This window comes from Apus apus, chromosome 3 (genome assembly GCF_020740795.1).
Source record: "Apus apus isolate bApuApu2 chromosome 3, bApuApu2.pri.cur, whole genome shotgun sequence".
NCBI classification, from domain to species: Eukaryota; Metazoa; Chordata; class Aves; order Apodiformes; family Apodidae; genus Apus; species Apus apus.
The window spans coordinates 89,356,680-89,376,292 of NC_067284.1; positions in this window are offsets into that span (position 1 = coordinate 89,356,680).

Sequence of the window (19,613 nt, forward strand, 5' to 3'; positions counted from 1 at the left end):
TTGAAGCTATTATTGGATTTGACTCCTTTCCAAACCTGTGCAGTTCTGCTAGTCTGCAAAGATCCACAGGGTGAGGTTAAGCTGTGGCCAGATTTCTGCTTCACTTATCCAATAGATGGCCCCAGTCTTGGGGGAGGGATGAGTGAACAAACACAGAGTAACTCCTGGGTTGTTGCATGGGTGAAATAAAGCTAACTGGTTGCATTTTTTTGTTCACCTTAATACAGCAGCAGGACAGTAATTGCATTTCAAGAACTATTCACCAGCTGTTTAGTTATATCTACTGTGAATGCTGCAACACTAGAATTACTTTAGTATAAAATGGCACTGATGGTCTGGAGGAAAGGCTTACAGATATGCAGAAATAAAAAAATACTGAATTGTCTTCATGGCTGGACAAGCCCTGTCATGCTATCATCTAATACCTAATATTTAAAATCCTTTCAGCCACAGAGAAGGAAAGAACTCATTGCCACATCACCAACTCCCTGCCTCTGCTCATCTCAGGTGAGTCTTTGGTGAGTTAGATCTTTCAAAAGAGGAAAGGTGCCCAAAAAAACTGTGTGCTAAGCCAGCTGTAAGACAGTTGTGAAATAACAATTAGAGCTAGGAAGTCTACTGAATTTTTCACCATTGTACACTGTGAATATTCAACGACATTCTGCTAATGAAGCTGGGAATAGCATCCCTAACAATAGAAAAGCTAAGAATGGTGTCTTCAAAATGGCTGGAAAATCACCTCTACAGAAAAGAACACCATCAAATGCCCCATGAGTGGCTTTAGAGGTCTTCTTCACAGATCGGAAACTACTTCTCTATACAACAGCACAAATGTCTTCTTCATTCAAAGGGAACACAAAAATAGTCAACAAAATTTATCACTCCTAAATATGTATTCTGTTAGGAAAAAAAAAAAAAACAACAAAAAAACAAACACCACAAAGTAATGCACTGGATAATAACCAAGGAAACACAGCTTTTCCTCCCTCCAGCCTTCCAGTTCTTAGGGTTATCTATTTTCGCACCACACTGATGACAAGGTAAAGACAGCCATGCACACAGCTCTTCGTAGGTCTAATTTAACTAATTATTCAAATCAAGCTGAAGTCTTTTGATAATGAGCAGAGTCCAACTTAACAGAAATAGTGATGAAGGCATGCATGTCCCATTCAGAAAGACAGTTGAAATAGGAGCCCCACTGCACCAGGTAAAAGCAAAGAACATAATAAGGAAATAATTATATGATGGAGTATTATTGAAGACTAAGTGCATGCTTTCCAATCCAAAATCCGTGCTGGAACTAGAGTCACAGCTCCTTTCCAGGTAAAATCATGCACTTTTTCTACAAGAAAAGGCTTTAGAAATTAATGTCTCTTGACTGCCTAGGAAATGCAGCCAAGATAATTAGCTCGGTCATAAGAAATGACTGTGTTCATTTGATCGCCTGGATATGTTGTTTTGGAAATAACTATAACACTTCAGCCATAAAGCAGAGTTAGACATGCAAATACTTGTGGTTTAACTGAGTTTTTACTACCACTGCTGTTATCATTGTTTTCTTAACCATGCTTTTATTAAAAGCCGTTATTACTTTCATGTTTGAAAATAAGGGCCAAATAACTTTAACAACCAAAAGCCATAGAGTGTAGTCAAAGTTCCCTTACTGACTCTAAAGTTTTTCCAAGTTATGTCTTCACTGCTCAGTTGAGGTGGAGGAACTGCAGGAGGTCCTCAGAAACTGGGATAGGCTAGCCAAAGTGGGAGAATCATCAAAGAAAAGTCATCTATCTTTACTGGACTTGGAGAGCACTGCAGTAGGCATTTGCTTATGCACATCTATGTAATCATTCCCAATCAGCTGAGGCAATTGAAGACCAATTTATGAGAAGGCCATTTTGAAGGCTAGATAGTGTTTGTGTTGGAGACTGTTCTACATTGGTGGTCAAGACACTGTGGTAAAACACCAATAATCATCAATGAATGTATCCACTAAGAAAGAATACAGTAACTCTTCCAGCTGTGAAGTTTTGAAGAAACTATCCCAAGATTTGCAAAATAGAAAAAGAAAAAAGACTAAGGAAAAATGAGAATAGAATTTCACTAAATCTTGTGGATTTGAGAACAAAAGCAGTGTCTGAAAGATATAAGTTAAAGTACATACACAGGTATTAGAAAAGGGCTGCAACAGTAAAGCAGTGATGCTTTTTTAACTACAACAGCAAAGATTTCTTGGACCAGGTACATTAATCTTGAAGTACTGATTTCACATCATAAGCAGAATTCAAATTATGTCACCGACCTTCACTTCAAGGAAAGTTTTGGGTTTTTTTTCATGTATTTACTGAACAAATGTAAATCAATTATACAGAATTTGTGTGTTTTGCCTGGCATGTTTTTCCAATATTTATGGTGAACAGCAGTTTTACTAAAATGGAATGATAAAACAATAAAATTATCAAGAAGGGTCACAGTCAGGTGAAATACGAGCATTCTTTGCAGAATGACCACTGACTCACACCCAATTTAGGAGCACTTGCTAGGATAACATATCTTCTAGCTTCAGAAGACTCCATAGCTTTCAGAATTTCAAGACTGCAAAGAGTAACAGGGTAGACACCCTCCTCCCTTAGGTAAAGATCAGGTCTTTATGTTCCAGTCTGTCAGCAGCAATCATCAATTTTTCCAACACATCAGCTAAAGCTGTTTCAGACTTTTCCTCTCCCCTCTCCTACCTTTTGCTTTCCAGAAGTTCCTGCTGGTGTGTAACGGTGGGCGGCAGAGGCAGGTGCAGGTTACCTGTTTCTGGGTTATTTGTGTCAGTGTGTGTTTCTTAACTCCTCCTTATTTTAGCCCTTTGCAGAAAAAGATCCTGAACTAGCTGCAGCTGGGTCATGTAAAATTGTCTCATTGACCTCACTGAGAAATAAATACACTCCAGAGGAAATGCAAAGGAATGTAATTGTTTTCAATGATGACTCAAAGGACAGCTAACACACAACCTACATCTTGAGGTATTTATCCTGATTTCATCATTGTTAATATGGGCATTGGCACATGTTCATTGGATATGAAATAATTAAGAACAATCAAGCTTCATACTTTGACTATTAGAGAATATTACCATATGGCTGGCTAATCCTGGGAGAGCATGGAGGGTTTTTTCCAAATAATATGGAGGAAGGAGATTTAGAATACCCAGCTTTGGCAAACACAATGCAAGACTGCCTGTGATGATTCCTAGGTTTTCAGTTGACTTTGGCAACACCAGAGCTTTGGCCTGGGTATGCAGATCAAGGGATAGAGGTTCCAGAGACAGCAGGGATATCAACATGTTGACAGGGCCCTGAAAATGAGAGATTGGCTGATAGATGGGACACACATTCAGTGTCACTGAGGGTCAGATCAACAGGCTCAATTTGATAAAGGGAGCAGATCAATGGGCTCTAAGAGCACACTGTGCTTTTCCAGATGTCTGCCTTTCCCTAAAAAGGACTGGAACATCTTGGGGGTTGGGCTAGATGATCTTTAAAGGCCCCTTCCAACTCAAACCATTCTGAGAACTAGCAAATATTTTATTGCCATTTAGGTGATAAAATGTTCCTGCTTTGCGCCTGCTTGGCAGGTTTGATATACAAGAGTGAGTAAGTGTATCAGCAGAACTTTGATCCCAAAGGTAAACTACAATGTTTATGTTCTGTAAGCAGTGGTCCATACATAAGTGTTTTAGACGGTGAGCAAAAGGTTTGGACCGGAATTTTATCATTGCAAGTGTTATATAAATGAAAAACTGCCATGCTAGAAGCAAGAGGAGCCATAGCTCTTGATTCTTCCTAGAAGTATCTAAGCAGTTCTAGCAAAACCCTGCTGCATGACTGTGTTCAGATGGCTTTTGAATATCATCAAGGACAGAGATTTCCCCGATCAAATCTTCACCATAGACTATACAAATGAAGCATACTTGAAGTATCATATGATGAAGTCCGTCTTATTGCTAAAGTAGCCTTTCTGGCATGGGTTACTGCAGAATTATTTCATGTTTATAGGAGATTTACATATATTTCATTTATGAGAGCCAGAGCAGAACATAGGAACGATGTGGAATAAAACTAGTGACATGGTATTGGTGAATTTGTATTCAAAGATATAGAGAAAATACTATTATTAAAAAAATTCCCAAAACATTTCCAAGTAGTTTAAATGTTCTTACTTGATATTCCTGCATTCATAACTGTGCCAAGAGAAGATCCAAGATATTAAAGAGACTCCAGGTCAGAAGCGTAGGACACACAGAGTGGTTTTTTTGCTTCACTGGAAATCAGAGTGTTAGCACAGTTCTCACATATGTCATGTGAATGACAGGATTTTGGCAAGGTTGACCCTGCCTTTATATTATTGTGTAAAGTCCTTTCTAAATAGTTGCTAGTCCACCTTACCCATTTTACTCCAACCTCTTCAGGAACGAAGCAAAGTTTTCCAACAGCAGAGAAAGCAGAGAAGAAAACACACATTGGACAACCAGGGAAACATTGGTCTATTTCTTCCAATAAATAAATGAATGGTTGCTTTGTCTTATTCTGATTTTTCTGGTATCAACTAAGTTTTAAGTAGGAAGAAGGAACCCTTCTGTGGCAGTCTGGGTTGATCTTGGAGTTAAGAAGGTGCAGAGAACTGCATCTGTGAAAATGACCTCAAGAACTGAGGGAAGGAAGAGAACAGCTGACACTAGCAATGAAGATGGTGAATTTTCATGAGTAATCTGAAAAAACAGCCTCCTTGAAGTACCCGTGTCACTTGGCACATTTGTGAAACTGAATAGCCATTAACCACTCAAGAGCATGTCTCCATCTGAAGAGCCTTCAGCCACCACCATCAGGGCTAGCAAAGGGGGACAGTTACTGTCATTTGTGCTCAAGGAGTCCAAAAGTAGCTTTCACTCTTGGTGGTGCAGTGGATGGGGACATTCAGATAAGGCAGAGTGCTTGTAATAACATGGGACTTCCTGGGATCTCCTCATTCAATATATGAATACTCCATCTTTCTTTAATCATATTTAACTTTTTCACCTGTCACCTATTTGTTTTTCTTTGCATCTATTACAACTATGTTCTACAAATCTGGAAAATATAATGATTCTGTGAAAAAAATAAGAAATTACTTTAAAAAAAAAACACCACTGAGCAACCTTGACTTGAAATATTGAAGAGCCTCTGAAGGGAAAAGAAAAATATCTGGCACTTTTTCTATATAAATGGGTTATGAAAAAGATTGAGAAAGAAGAAATTATAAAAGAAGTATTTTAAAAACTGTCAAAAGAAAATGGTCTTGGCTGTTTAAACCTGTAGTGCATAATTCCAATCCCTCTCAAAAAGAACTGTTGCAAACAGTTTGAAAGATGGATTAATCAGAAGGAGGAAAAAAAAAAAAAAAAAGGAAAACAAATAGGGATGACACTGAAATAGATTTGGAGTCTTTGCAATGGATTCAATCATGCTGAAGCTTACAGACCGAATATTTACTCAATGATAATGCTTGCACCTGCTGAGAAGAAGTTTCCGCCTGCTGTGCAGCACAGCAATATGTAAGTACCTGATGAGAGCACTTGCCCTTCTTTGGAATCAATGAACTTCCTATCAGTGAAGTTTCCACACTGTACTGAACACAGAGGGAGGCTGAATTTTGCATTATTAACAGTGTCAGCTCTGTGCAATAGAGGAGAATATGACACTGCAAGCATTTTCAAAGAGAAGCTGGCTGTTTTGTCTAATGCAGAATGCCTTCAAAGACAATGTCATACATTAAAGTTACCACTTTTTGCATAATTATTTCTACTTTAGTGTCTCCTATCTCATTCTTCTGAATTTCTTGCTACACTATAACACAGTGCTCTAGCTAACATTATATTTCTGTACCTGCTGCTGCTGCCTCCAGTGAAGAACGGTTTCTGGTCTTTTCATCTCTGAAGAAGTCTTACTAAACCAGGCCCAGTGGCAACATTCTGAGACTCCTGAAGAGCAGGATCTTCAAAGGCAAGAAGAACAATATTTAAAAATAATCAAACAAAAAATGGACACCATAAGATAGATTTCCACAGTGACACGTTCTTATGCCCCAAGGTGTCACGTGGGAATTACAGTACAAGCTGTCAAACAGAAAACACCTTTCAGAGCTCTAGGACTGACTGTTACAATTGCATCAACCCCTGACTCCTGTCCTTTATGTCTCAGAGCTCTCATTGCATTTAAGCTTGGAATACAAAGCCAGATTATTATTTTTAAAAAACTTCACATGCAGACACCAGCAAAATATCTGGGGGCTGTTACTTTGATGTTCAGGTGTGCATTATGCTGTTTAGCATAAAGATGTTCTTCATAATCAGCACACATCCAACATTTCCTCTACAGATGGTAATGGGAAAAAGCCTGAAACGACTGTTACTAGTTACCTCATTTATCGCTCATTTTGGAAGACACTTAGTTATCATGCCAGGAGGCATGAGACCTAAAGAACAGCCCTTCTCTTCTTGCTGACAACTAAAGTTATTAGATTTAGAAACCCAGAATAAATATTTTTGTAACACCTAAAGAAATAGGTGAAAAAGTCCTGTAAAAAAAAAAATCAGGGAAAAGTGAATCTCCCATTTTATGGACTAAATAATCTTCTTCATTTATGCAAATGTTATATAATGAGACTTACTTTGTATTACTTTGCTATTGGATTTGTCTGTTTCTTTCTTAACCCCTTTAGGTGTACAAATTAATAATCACAGCATTATACCAACAAAGCTTTTTTTCTTTTCTTTTTTTCTTCTGTAGATAAATAAAAAGAAAAAATTATATATGATTGGCTACCTGGTTTTCTCTGTGTTTCATTTTATAACTTGTTATTCTTCCAGTTTTAAGTCACACTGGATGATCCATATTTCAATCCTTTATTAACACCTGACATCTTGATTATTTTTTTCTTAATGAGACAGAATATCACTAATGTTTGTGGTTCTACTTAGCAATCTGTGTGAATTAATATTTAATATTAAATTCAAAGTTGCATTAAGTAAGCAGTAGTGTTTCAAAACACCCATTTGTTACATGAAGACTCAAAGCTCCATTTCTACAAGACCTTTGAAGTGTGAAAAATGCTCTTCACTCCAGTTAGATAAGTATTTTGAAATTAAATTCTACACTTGTGTGCCTTTGTCCTAACAACTGTTATTAATGGGGAGATGGACCCCCATTCATAATTGCTACTAAAAAAAGCCCCATTATGTGCAAAATGACAATTGTTAGTAAAGAATTTTATTCAATAAGTGAGCAATAAAAGTTCTGGTTCACCACTTCTTTTATTGTTTTTTTTTTTCAATCAACAGCAGCAGTCCCTGAGGAGAGATATACTGGGGAATTCTTCAAGCATACACCTTTGGAGCAGATCACAGGGTGAAATGAAGCACAGGGTAGACAACTCTGCACCCATGGAAATTAAAATTTTAAGTCAACAATGCTAAATTAAATGGTGTGTGGGTCCACATGCATGGGCACACAAGCAGGACAAAACTGTCACTCAATGAAAACCATCTCTCTGGCTGCATACAGTGTACCTTTGCCCTCAGTCTCCTCCCAAACCTTCCATCACTGGAGGTATGCTTTATTCCCCCTTTTTCCTCTTGTCTATCTATTTATATGGAGACTCTCTGTTTCCTACCTATCTTCTGCAGAAAGCATTTGTTCAATCAATCTAGTTCCACCAGTATCCAAAACAGATTTCTTTTGAAAGCCAAAAGGAACAATTACATATCTGGTCTGACAACATACACAGAATGCGGAATTTTGCCCAGTTTCCCACGTTAAGACCAACAACTTGCTTTGAACTGAACTGCCAGTATTGGCTGCCTGCTTCTAAATTTATTTCACCTAAGTGCAGTTTTCAAGACCTACTTCTGGATTTAACTGCACTGGACTTCAGTTACTCTCCTCCCTTACTTGGCAGTTCTGTACCAGTGCCCTGTGCAGGCAGTACCTCTGTACCAGAGGCAGCACTAGTTGATTCTCTGAGGATAGATGTGCTTGTTATTAAAAGTTCATGTAATTCTGTTTCACAGTTTGCAAGTGTAGCATACAGCAAACTGTTGCTTGCAAACAGCCAAATTAACCAGGTTTTCTTCCAATTGTTTCAGAAGAACTAAGTGCAAGCTCTATTTAAAACAACACCATGCCATTCCAATGAAAAAAAAACCAACACAATTGAGAGTAGAATCCTTTGTTGAAAGCAGTTTCATTAAGAGGCTTCTATATTCCTTATATAAGTCTACATTTGGCAGATAAACTTATTCACCTCTGACCACTAATCAATAATAAAATCCTAATGAGGATTTCTGACACAAACCAGGAAGAAATAACTGTTTCAAGGATAATGGTGACATCTCAGTATCTTAAACTCACAGCCACAGCAAAGTTACCTGACCAGCCCATCACTGTTCCAGGAATCTGGCATGAAGATAAACAGGTTCAGCTCTCCCAGAAAACTCTTCCTGACATGACCCAGGCACATGATGGGTGTAGTGGAAAAGAAGAACAGAGTTCTTCAATGGCCATGCCCCTCACACCCCTTCCAACCCCAAAGCTCTCCCTCTTCAGAGGAAGAACTGGTGGATTTGGCCCATACTAAGTGGAAAGACAAAAAAGCCACCAAGTATCACATGCACCATGAAGGTATGGAGGCCAGTCACTGCATTGGGCATATTAATTTTTCATTGCTTATTTTTTCCTTTGCATTACCTTAATTATGAGTTAAAGAAAATACACTATCGAAACACACACAGGCAAGTTCACTGCACATACTTGATTAGCATTCACTTAGCAGCAGATAAAAATGTATTTTTTTAATTTTAATTTCATTACATGTTTCATTTCACTCCTTTCAATTCTATTTAATTTAAAATACTTCCTGATCATTTTATAATACTTTCACATGAAGCTGAGAAAAAGGACATATCCACCAGATTTAGGATATTCTGCTAATAACATATCATTCCTGACTTCAAAGGATTTAAGAGCTTTACAAATTTCTGGCTGCTTATCACAGCAGGGTACAAAGCTCCGGGGAAGGAGAACATCAGCTTCTCTTGGGACAGATCATTAGGGCAGTTACAACCTTGTCCTACATGTCAATGAACTTCTTGTTGGGTTAGTTTGAGGGTTTTTTTCCCCTATGGCTGAGCAGATCTGTGCAAGCAGTGATATAAAGGGGCAGTTAGGTTATTTGTTTCTCAGCAATTAAGTAAAAAATTTGTCCAGAATGTTTATAAATATAACACTAACAAACTGTGGATAGTTTTGAGGACTTGCAACAAATTCATATTATTTTGACCCCTGTATCAGGAGTGCTGCAATGACACAACTCCTATACTTGTACTGTTTGCACGTCACCATGAAAACAGCTGCCAGCAAATGCTAAGCAAGACACCTACCTCACTTAATGGAGTGGGGTGCAGTGACTCCCTGACCAGCTGTACAAGCAGGAGAACCAAATCTGAGGTGGATTTATCACCTCAGATATGATCCACTACTAATGATTTTGGCCACAGACTGTTGCCTCTACAGAGCTACGCACTGTCAGGTGGATGTGCCAGCTTCAGGTAGCACTAGTTATAGTGTCTTTCCAAAGACCTCCATTACTCATGCAAACAAGGCCGGAATTAAGCAGTGGCATATTGTGGATATGATAAGAAGAAACTTAAAAGCTCTGGAAACATCTAGATAGCAGGGCTGTCCAACTGCAATAAATTCCAGCACATAGAGTTTGTCTCCAAGTAGGCTAGAAAGAAACTACCAGCATTTTACCAGAAGTTTGTTAAAGCCAACATATTATTGGAAAAGTTTCCATTGGAAAAGTAGTTGGTTTTCAAATAAAATTTGTTTCATCAATCTCTGATTGCTTCCAGCAGTTCCCCAGCTCCTCTGTCAATGTACCAGGCAGGCACCTGCAAGCTCCCTCTCCTTCCCCTGCTTCTCTGCAATCCCACATATTCAAGATCCCTGAAGCTAAATTTCTCACTCCCAGCTAGTTCCTGATGCATAGATGCACTAATACTTTTTCACAATGCCTGGCCTCTCCTTAGTCCTCTCCTTTTAAGATGCCATCACTTTAAAAGGCACCCACTACTCAGTGTGCATGCACATCCCTAGCATGCCTAGTCATCCTTCCATAAGTAATTTGATAACTTCCACACTATTTACTGCCAAGATCCCACCTTCCTCTGTAGGAAATCTGTTTTTCCAGTTCTTTCCGGCTGTATTCACATCTGCTCCCTGCCTTGGCTCAATTTTGAGTGCTCCACAGTCTTCGCAAGTGCCTTTCTGGAAGCATGTCTATCTATCCCTGAGGCACTGCCTCCTCCTGGCTTTCTAAAGTGGGCCACTTCCCAAACTTTTTCTCTCCTCCTCATCCCGCCCAGCTGGCGTTACATATAGGTACAGCTTTGTCCCTGATTTCCACCACTCACCATCACTATATCTGCCCTTTCCTACCTTCCCTCCTGCACCCCAGAAAAGCCCTTCACGTACTACAGCTGCTACTCCCCTGTGCTTCACTGAGAATCTGCTACCTCAGAGCAATGGCATAAGCAACTGCTGCCAGCCCCTTAAACAGAAGAGCATTCTAAGTGATCACAGAGCATGAAGAAGAAAGTGTTAAGATCAGTTTGGGGACAATGTTTTGAGCTAGAGCAGAAAATTTGTATTATGCTTCATTTGAACTGTTTTCCTCTCCCAGCCAAGCAGTGGTGGGAGACCTTTAGGGGAATCTGGTGAGTCCTTCAGACTGACGTCTGTGTAAGGCTGTGATGATGGCAATAGCTGTGTGTAGAACTGAGGAGATGCCAGCGTAAATAATAACTGGCAAAATGACCAGCAAAATGTACTTGAGCCATGAGTAGATCCTGTGTGACTTCTGCTTGTCCACAACTCCACGATCACAGAGCCAGGGGCTAGAGCAGGGCTGGACTGCAGACTCCCAAGTCCCACAAAAGCAGGAGAACGCCACGCTGCTCTGAAAGCTGTCAGGAAAGGTTTTGTTGGGAAAGGCTGAGTCAACATCACTTTTCATAAGGATTCTCTTGCTGCACCATAAGATTTACACATAACTTTTGTTAGGGAAAGATTCTCAGCTCCAGAATGAAACTTTTAATGGAGAGAGATGTAAAGAGACTACCCCACCTCAAACAGTCTAATAACTAGGGTATCCAAGGTACAGAGCCTGGAATAAGGACATAGGGGAAATCAGAAACAAAAGAGTTCAATATGCCTCTCCTATAATCTGGGTGCAAGGAAGTACTGCAAGGTAATTTATTGATTATTCAGGAAAGCTCTGAAGGCTTTTTTCATCTCAAGGTAGAGGAACACAACCGCTAAAGATAATCACACTGGAAAAAGCTACAAAGGTGTAGGTGGGAGTGTAATGTTTGTAAAACACTGTAATCAAAACATTTTAGCAGATAATTCACTTTAAAGCTGCTATGTGTGGCACCCATATAGACTGAATTTCTTTCATTTCCTCCCACACATGATCACTGTTGGATTTCGAGCAACTAAAGTATTACAAATGTATTAGGATCCGTTTTCTGTTGCCACACTCACCCTAAAATCCTCCACAGCCTGATCCCAGCCTGAACGAAAACCCGGGAGTTTGGCTGGCGTCTTTGCGCCATCTACTGTCTTCTACAGATCTCAGCAGTCAACTCACACATTTTGATTCTTCAGAGCACTGATTAGATGGTTTCATAGAAATATCGATTATAATTGCTTGGTCTTGTTGGTGAGAGGCGAGAGTTGCTCAGAACCCCAAACTCCCTTTTTTTTTTTCTTGTTTTCGGGTTGTTTTCAGGTTTTTTTCCTACTTCCATCACAATCAGATTGACCTCCAACAGGCCACAGCCCATTCAGGATTTCTCCAAACTATTTCCCACCCTTTAATAAGTCACCTTTTCGTTTTAAAATGTTACAATGCTCAATTACCCCAGCTTCAAAAAAGCATGCCTTGTTTCTAGTGACTTTTATCCCCAAATAATGTTCTTTTTTTCCTCTGAGACAGGAAAGGGGTCTTTCAGAAGCCAACAAAATGAAAAGATAACATTCTTTGTCTTTCCACAAAGAGAGGCTACAAAGTAGTCTGTGCATTCCCAGGCTACTTCCTGGATGTGAAACGATATATAATTAAACACCTTCCTCAGAGCTGAAGAAAGGACCAGTGTCTAAAAGTGTCACCTCCTGCCGCTGGATACCAAATGCTTTGTGAGAGAAAGGCTCCTTGCCTAAAGGCTAGAGATATTCAGCTGAAAACACCTGAGCAAAATCAATGTACAGCTAAAGGAAGGAGGAGGCTACCAAAATCAGTACATTTCTAGATCTGTGAGCTTAATAATTGTCTAAGGTATTGGATATTGGGTTAAGGTGACATGGCCATAAACAGTAACTAGTTTACTTCTAACACTACAGCTCACTTATACTTTGATTAAGAAAAGCAAATGTTTTTCCAGTCGGAATTAATATACTTGATACTTCAACACCAAAAAAAAAAAAAAATCAGCTTATGTTGAGTTTGTTGTTTCTGGCAGGAGCAAAAATACAAAAAAGGGAGAGCTGTTACTACTATTCAAAATAGAACATTTAGGATTGACTCATTTCTGGAATATTGTTCTGGCTTCTTCCCTTCCATATTGTTTCAATTCACTGATAATTCACTAACCTAACATCTTATGTGAAAAATTTTACAGGAAGCTTAATGATGCCACTTCCTACTTTCAGATTATTTATCTTCCCAGCCTCATTCAGGTAATATATATTTAAGCATGGCCACAAATAGTGTTAAAACCTAGTTTAATACAGTCTATTTGTTTTTTTACCTGTGACAAGAATTTACCTTGCATTTGTCACTTGGCACCTATATGGTTGGCAACTATAGAATCACATAGAATCATAGAATGGTTTGAGTTAGAAGGGACCTTAAAGATCATCTAGTTCCAACAAACCTGCATGAGCAAAGACACCTCCCACTAGACCAGGTTGCTCAAAGACACATCCAACCTGGTCTTGAACACTTCCAGGGATGGGGCTTCCACAACTTCCCAGGGAAACTTGTTCCAGTGTCTCACCACCTTCACACTAGAGAATTTCCTCCTAATGTCTAACCTAAATCTCCCCTCTTCCATTTTTGATCCATTACCTCTTGTCCTCTCACTACTTGTAAAAAGTCCCTCCCCAGCTTTCCTGTAGCCCCTTCAGGCACTGGAAGGCTTCTACAAGGTCTCCCCTGAGCCTTCTCTTCTCCAAGCTGAACAACCCCAACTCTCCCAGCCTGTCTTTGTAGGAGAGTTGTTCCAGCCCTCAGATAATTTTCATGGTCCTTCTCTGGACTCACCCCATGAGCTCCATTTCCTTCTTATGTTGGGGGCTCCAGAACTGAACACAGTACTCCAGGTGGGGTCTCACAAGAGCCAAGTAAACGGGGAGAAACACCTCCCTTGACCTGCTGGCCACACTTCTTTTGATGCAGCCGACTGGCTTTCTGGGCTGCAAGCACACACTGCTGGCTCATGTTGAGCTTCTCATCCACCATCACTCCCACATCCTTCTCCTTCAGGCTGTTTTTGATTCATTCTCCACCCAGCCACCTCCCTTACCCAATTCCTTGCTTCTCTGACAACTTGCCTGTACTCCCCCCAGGATACCTGGCCCTGCTTCCACTCTCTGTATACCTTGTTTTTACATTTAACTGCATCCAGAAGCTCCTTGCTCATCTGTACAGGCCTCATGGCTCTCCTGCCTGCCTTCTTCTTCATTGGGACACACAGCTTTCTGTCCACTTCACTCTTTCCAGTCTGGTGCAGTCTGGTACTGTGCCATTAGATGTCACTCTGGACCACGTAGAAGATCAAAACATGGACTAGCACCTTCCCATCAGCAAACAATAACACGTTTCAAAACAGGAGATCCTCTTCCAAGACTGCACCTTATCTATGTGCCCTCTTCAGTAGGCACACCTTGGCCTCCACCTCCACGTTCCTCTGCTGCTACCGCCTGTACTGACACAACAGCACACACTGGAAAGCAGCTCAGGCACCCTACAGCAAAAACTCATTCCAGTCCTTTCCTTTCACAAAGGAACAATTTCTAAGGCCTATAGTTTTAAATCACATGGATATAACATGACAAAACACAGCTGTTCAGTGCCTCTGGGAGGGCTGAAGGACAATGCTGAGCACAGTGTCTGACTTTAGAGCAAATAAAGCAGCAAATGAGATGTTTGGTGGATTGGATCTGAAATCAACTGACTAACCACTCTAATCCTGCATTGCTTCTTATGTGTTCCACTTCCTTTAGACATTTTGGTTGGTTAGTTGGTTTGTAGTTTTCTCCTGACTGAGTTGTTCCCAGTAAAGCACTTCACCAGTTTGTTGTGACTCCCTCAGGCAAATAGGGAAGGGATGGTAACTTTGATGTTGCAGGAAGAGATAAGCAGTGGTAAGGTGAGGCGCTCCCATATCTGTTGGATGGATTCTGCTGACGCTGAAATACTGGGACAAAAATACCCCACATATTGACTTCTTGTGGCAGCAGGATCAGAGTCTAACTGTACTTACAGTGTTTATTATATTCCCAGTCTTCCACTCTAGGGCATCATGACATTTTATGCACAAATTTGGGGAGCAGAGCTGCCATGTGAAACACGACACATTTTAAAAGTCCCCAGATTTCCTGCACACATGACTGTATTGCACACAACAACTGTGAAGTTTTGTGTGCACCCTGGAAATTCAGCCAAAGGAAGAAGTCCTGCTTGGGGTAAGACTTTGCCCATTGCCACATAGTTCCATTCATCCTAAACAGTTCACGAACAGCTGAAGGTGGAGCATCTTTGAAGTACCTTGTAATCTAATCTCATTTATGCCTTTTTAGGCAGAGCACCTCATATGTCACAGCAAGACAAGGTTGGACTAATTTAAAAGGAAAATAAATAAAGGGTTATAAAACCCCAAAGGTTATTAAAGGTTCTACTTTCTGATAGAAAAGGCATCATACCCTCTCAGAAACCACACTGCATGCACACACACAGGTGGAAAGCCAAAAGACAAGGGATTGCAGGTAAAAGCCCTGACAGACATGTAAGTAAAATTCACTTTGAACCAAGTGAAAAGCATAGCACTGTGTGGCTGAGAGCTCACAAACCAAAAATGACAGCATTTACTGGAGAACTTGGCACAGAAACAAGTTACATAGGGAAGCAACTCTTATCCCTTCTCCAGAGATGGATACCCAGAGTGCAAATTCCTGGGGGTCCTAACACATGGCTGTGCACCCAGCACGCCTAAGACAGATGAAGTGTCAAGCCTGAATACAAACACCAAGGATGCAGGAGTGCTGAAAAACATACTGAGGTGTTCCAAGTCCAGCCTCTTATGTAAATATTGACTTAATATCAGCATCAGGTAGGGAGCATTCTTTGGGGTAGGAGTAAAGCATTTCAAACAGAGGCATTTCAAACTGAGGTGGCCCATTTTCCAGCCGAAAACCAAAACCTTTCAACTTCTGACTGTCACCATCACCTTCACCATGACATGGGGGGACAAGCTGATTTTCTGCATGCTGGAAATTGGAAGGCTGAAGTTGCACTGCAAGTGTGCTCCAGAAAACCTGCTGTATGATTCAGCTGGTGTCCTTGAAGACACTGGGGATTTTTCTGAGACAGTTGCCTTCTTAGCCTGCAAGACAACAAAGTGTGTCTTTTTGTCGCACCTTCATTCCTTTCAGCAATTTATAAAGAGAAGTGAGCATCTCCTTCATTGCAGTCTCTTGAGTCTCATTGTCTTTCTTCATTTTTCCACATTCATCCAGGGGACAACCAGAACCTCATCCCAAATCTCTGTCACAGCATAGTAAAGCAATGCTTTCCATCTCTGCATTTCATCTTATATGGGAGATAGAAGAGACAATGTCATCACTTCCAGAGTATAAAGACAAGGACTTCATGTTGCTACCTTAATTTGATGTCCTGGGCAGGTTGGATTAATGTATCCTAGCCAGGATGTAACCACAATGGAATATGCTGACTAGCAAACAGAAAATATACACAAAGCACATCCAGCCTTCCAAATTTTCTTTCGGAAGAGCTTTACAAGATTTACCAAGAATTTGCTTGCAGGGAAGGAGATTTTAGCATCTAATTTAAAACATCCTGTTCTGTGAAGATGAAATATTTCTTTGGGTGCCCACACATGCAGGGATGCTTTGTTTTTTGCAAGTGTTTCTGTGTTTGTGTTTAATCTGTACTGCAGCTGGTGCATCAATGTTATTTTAAAAAGGTACTAAAAACATTCAGTGGGGTAGCTGCTAGCTAAGGTTTCACTCTTAATAACAGATGGCAGATGTTCTTCATGGTAGCAATGAGGATAGCAGCTGACTGTGTTTTGGAATAGAGAATGGAGAAAACTTGTCCCACACTGACGTTTGGAGAGGGCTGGTCTGAGGGCTTCTGACATATCTAGCAAGGCATTAAAAATCACTGATGTCTCACTTAAAGCCAGCAGAATAGGGCAAAAAAACATCTACCTTGCTGCTAATGGGGGTCTGGGCATTAACCTTTCTACCTTTGCAAGAAAAATTCTAGCTAAGAATTTCTGCCAGGTATCTGCTCTGTTCAGAAAGAGGTATTGAAGAACTGTTATCTATACAGAAAAGAGAGGAAATATATCAGTGCTGCAGGGAAGAGGAATCTGGCAAGTAGGAATGGAAACAACCTGATGGACAATTTCAGCTCAGTAAAAGGAAAGAAAAGAGTCTGTGCTATTTGATCTTACTTTACTCAAGCTTCTGCAGAAGGCATGGATGTGAAAGAGCTATGGTGCATCTCAAGCAGGCTTGCACAATTCTGTCAGGAGTCACCCAAGCCATGACCTGGGGCCAGGAGCTAGCAGGACAGTTACAACAAGTATGGCTGTGCTGGAGCAGTGCTGAAGTACGAAAGAGTTCAGGAACATCAACACAACTACTCTCACACAGTCCTGCTAGGACCTGAAGGACTGTCTCTGGACACATACTGCACTCATGTAGCAGCTGACTCCAGGGCTCCAAAATGGCACAGTGCTCCTGTGGTCAGTGACAACACAATAAGCAGCAGTCTCTCCCGAGAGACTCTCCTAAGAGTGAAGAATATCAGATCTAAGAGTTGAAGAGCAAACAGTGCAGATAGGAGAAGGACAAGACACCAAATCCAAACATCACCTAAATAGTTTTTGGAGGTTCAGTTAATCCTTTAAGTGACTTTTGATTTCCTCTGTTCCTCTCCATGTGATTTAGGATACCTGATGGTGTTACTGATTTTTTTCTATAATAATTCTTAAGCATCTAACTGTGGAAACAAATAGGGGGGAAAAAATAAATTAAAAAATGCAGTATTTTATAGAAAGCTCTGGTTACAATTTCCTCTCCCCTGCCTTTCCCAGGTGTTCACATGGCAACATACTTTGCAATCAAACTAGACTAGCAAAAAAAATCCAATCAAGAATGTAACCAAGGAATCTTCATGGGCACCTGAAAAGAAACACAAAGTTACTGAAGAAGAATAAGTTGGAAAGAGGATGTTCTGGCAAAGTCGGGGCATAGACAATGTATATGTGCATGTGTTTACGTGTATTTCTTCACTGCCTTTTCACACCAAAAAACCCCCATGTGAACAGAAAAGTTAAACAAAGCACAAACTCCACAGCCTCAGTAGCAAAGGAATTAGAGATCAGCTATGCACCTCCCATTCATCTTTCCCATCCTGGAATGTGCAATATGTGCTTTAGCCCATCCCATTCCTGAGCCCACATCAGTGTTTCAGCATGCTTGTAAGTTTTCCATTTGTTCTTTCAGAGATTGCTAATGATTTATAACTGCCCCTGTTCACCACCCTGCTGCAAAGATGATGAATTCAGCAGACCCTACATGCAAATGGCAAAGCGTGCAGAACACCAGCTGCTGGTACCGATAAGCAACTGGAGTTTTGTAAACCTGTTGGTGTTGCATAACATGCTGAAAATACAGTCTTACAGAACAGGCACCATGTTCCTGCCAGCACAGCTTTTCTTCTGCAACATGCCTAAGAGCAAAGAGCCATTGTCTGTAAAGTAATTAAGTTTTATTCAGTAGTTAGTTTAGCTAACCTTTATAAGAAAGAAATAAGTGAAAAAGAAATAAGTGTCTCTATTTTAGTTTGCCACTGCTCTTTTTAGACGTGAAAAAATGAAGCAAAGGTTTTGTTGATGAGAAAAGTTTGCCATAGTATTGCTCCACTGATGCATTTAGCAATACTGCAATGGTGTGATGTACAGCAGTAATTTTTTGGCAATTTATAATGCTGAAGCAATCTCTGCTATGGTTTTATCACCGACTAGCTATGGGGCCCAGACCGGCCCCAGCTTTGGGAAATGGAGACACAATTGAAGCTCTGTGATTAATTCTTTCTGGGTAGACTCAGCAGGAAAGCACACTCCCCAAGGCATGTTTTGCGTCTGTCTGCTCCTTCTTATAAATAAAGGCAAAGGAATGGTTGAAACACAGGATTCAGTATATGGGTTTTCATACACTTCCATCCTAGCAAAGGAAAGGATTTAACGTTATCAGAATGAAACAAGAAATTTGATAAGGCTGCTTCTACCATCTCAGATGTTGCTAATATTGACATCCTTCTGTGGGGATACACACATCTACACTTTCTAAAAGAAGTCATTTAAGTGAAAGCATTTCCCAGCCACCACAGTGCTCAGTGTGACTCTTACACACCATCACATCAGTGAAGTAAACTGGATCTGCCCCATTTTACCTTCCCTAGAAAACAGAATGCATTTTAAAGCATGCCCAATAAAATCACAGTCCTCACAAATCAGCAGGCTGTGGCTTGCTTTTTCTGCTTTTTAGTAAAATAATCCAAAAGGAGCATCCAGCAAGCCAAGGGTGCATTATCTGAATGCGTTCAAAGCCTGTTAGTCAATAAAAGTACATTACCATGCCATCCTCCGCATTGCAGTCTAACCCCCGCTACCTGCACAAATCTCCAATGCAAATAAACATCAACACTAGCTAAATCAGCATGCTATGAAGCTCTAAGAGGAATTCCTTTCTTTCTATGCTCCTCCTGGATATTCTTAAGCTAACTATTTTTAACAAAAGATGGTTTTTGTTCTAAATCCTCTGAGCCAGAATTTGCAGGAGTATCTGGCAAGATTAAAATTAGTGCATCATCAGGCTTCAGTTTAGCAAGATATTACAGCATGTGCCTAACTTTCAGCACAGAGTCATGCTTTTGACTTCAGTGGGAGCACTTACCTATTTAGAGTTAGGTGAGCGTTTACACGTCCTGCCTTGGTGCTTTCTAAGTCCTGAAAACGTCTGCCATTCTTAACTAAACTTGTCAATACCCTTTCTTCTCCTCTTCTTTCTGGCATTGTGTTTTATTCTCATTGGAAAAACTATTTGAGGTTGTTTTCAACTAAGTAAACTTTAAGCTACACCTGTGCAGAAACAGAGGTAGTGCCCTTCCTTTGTAAGACCTTAGAGGTAATCAGTGGATTCCTGCAGTAGGGCAGG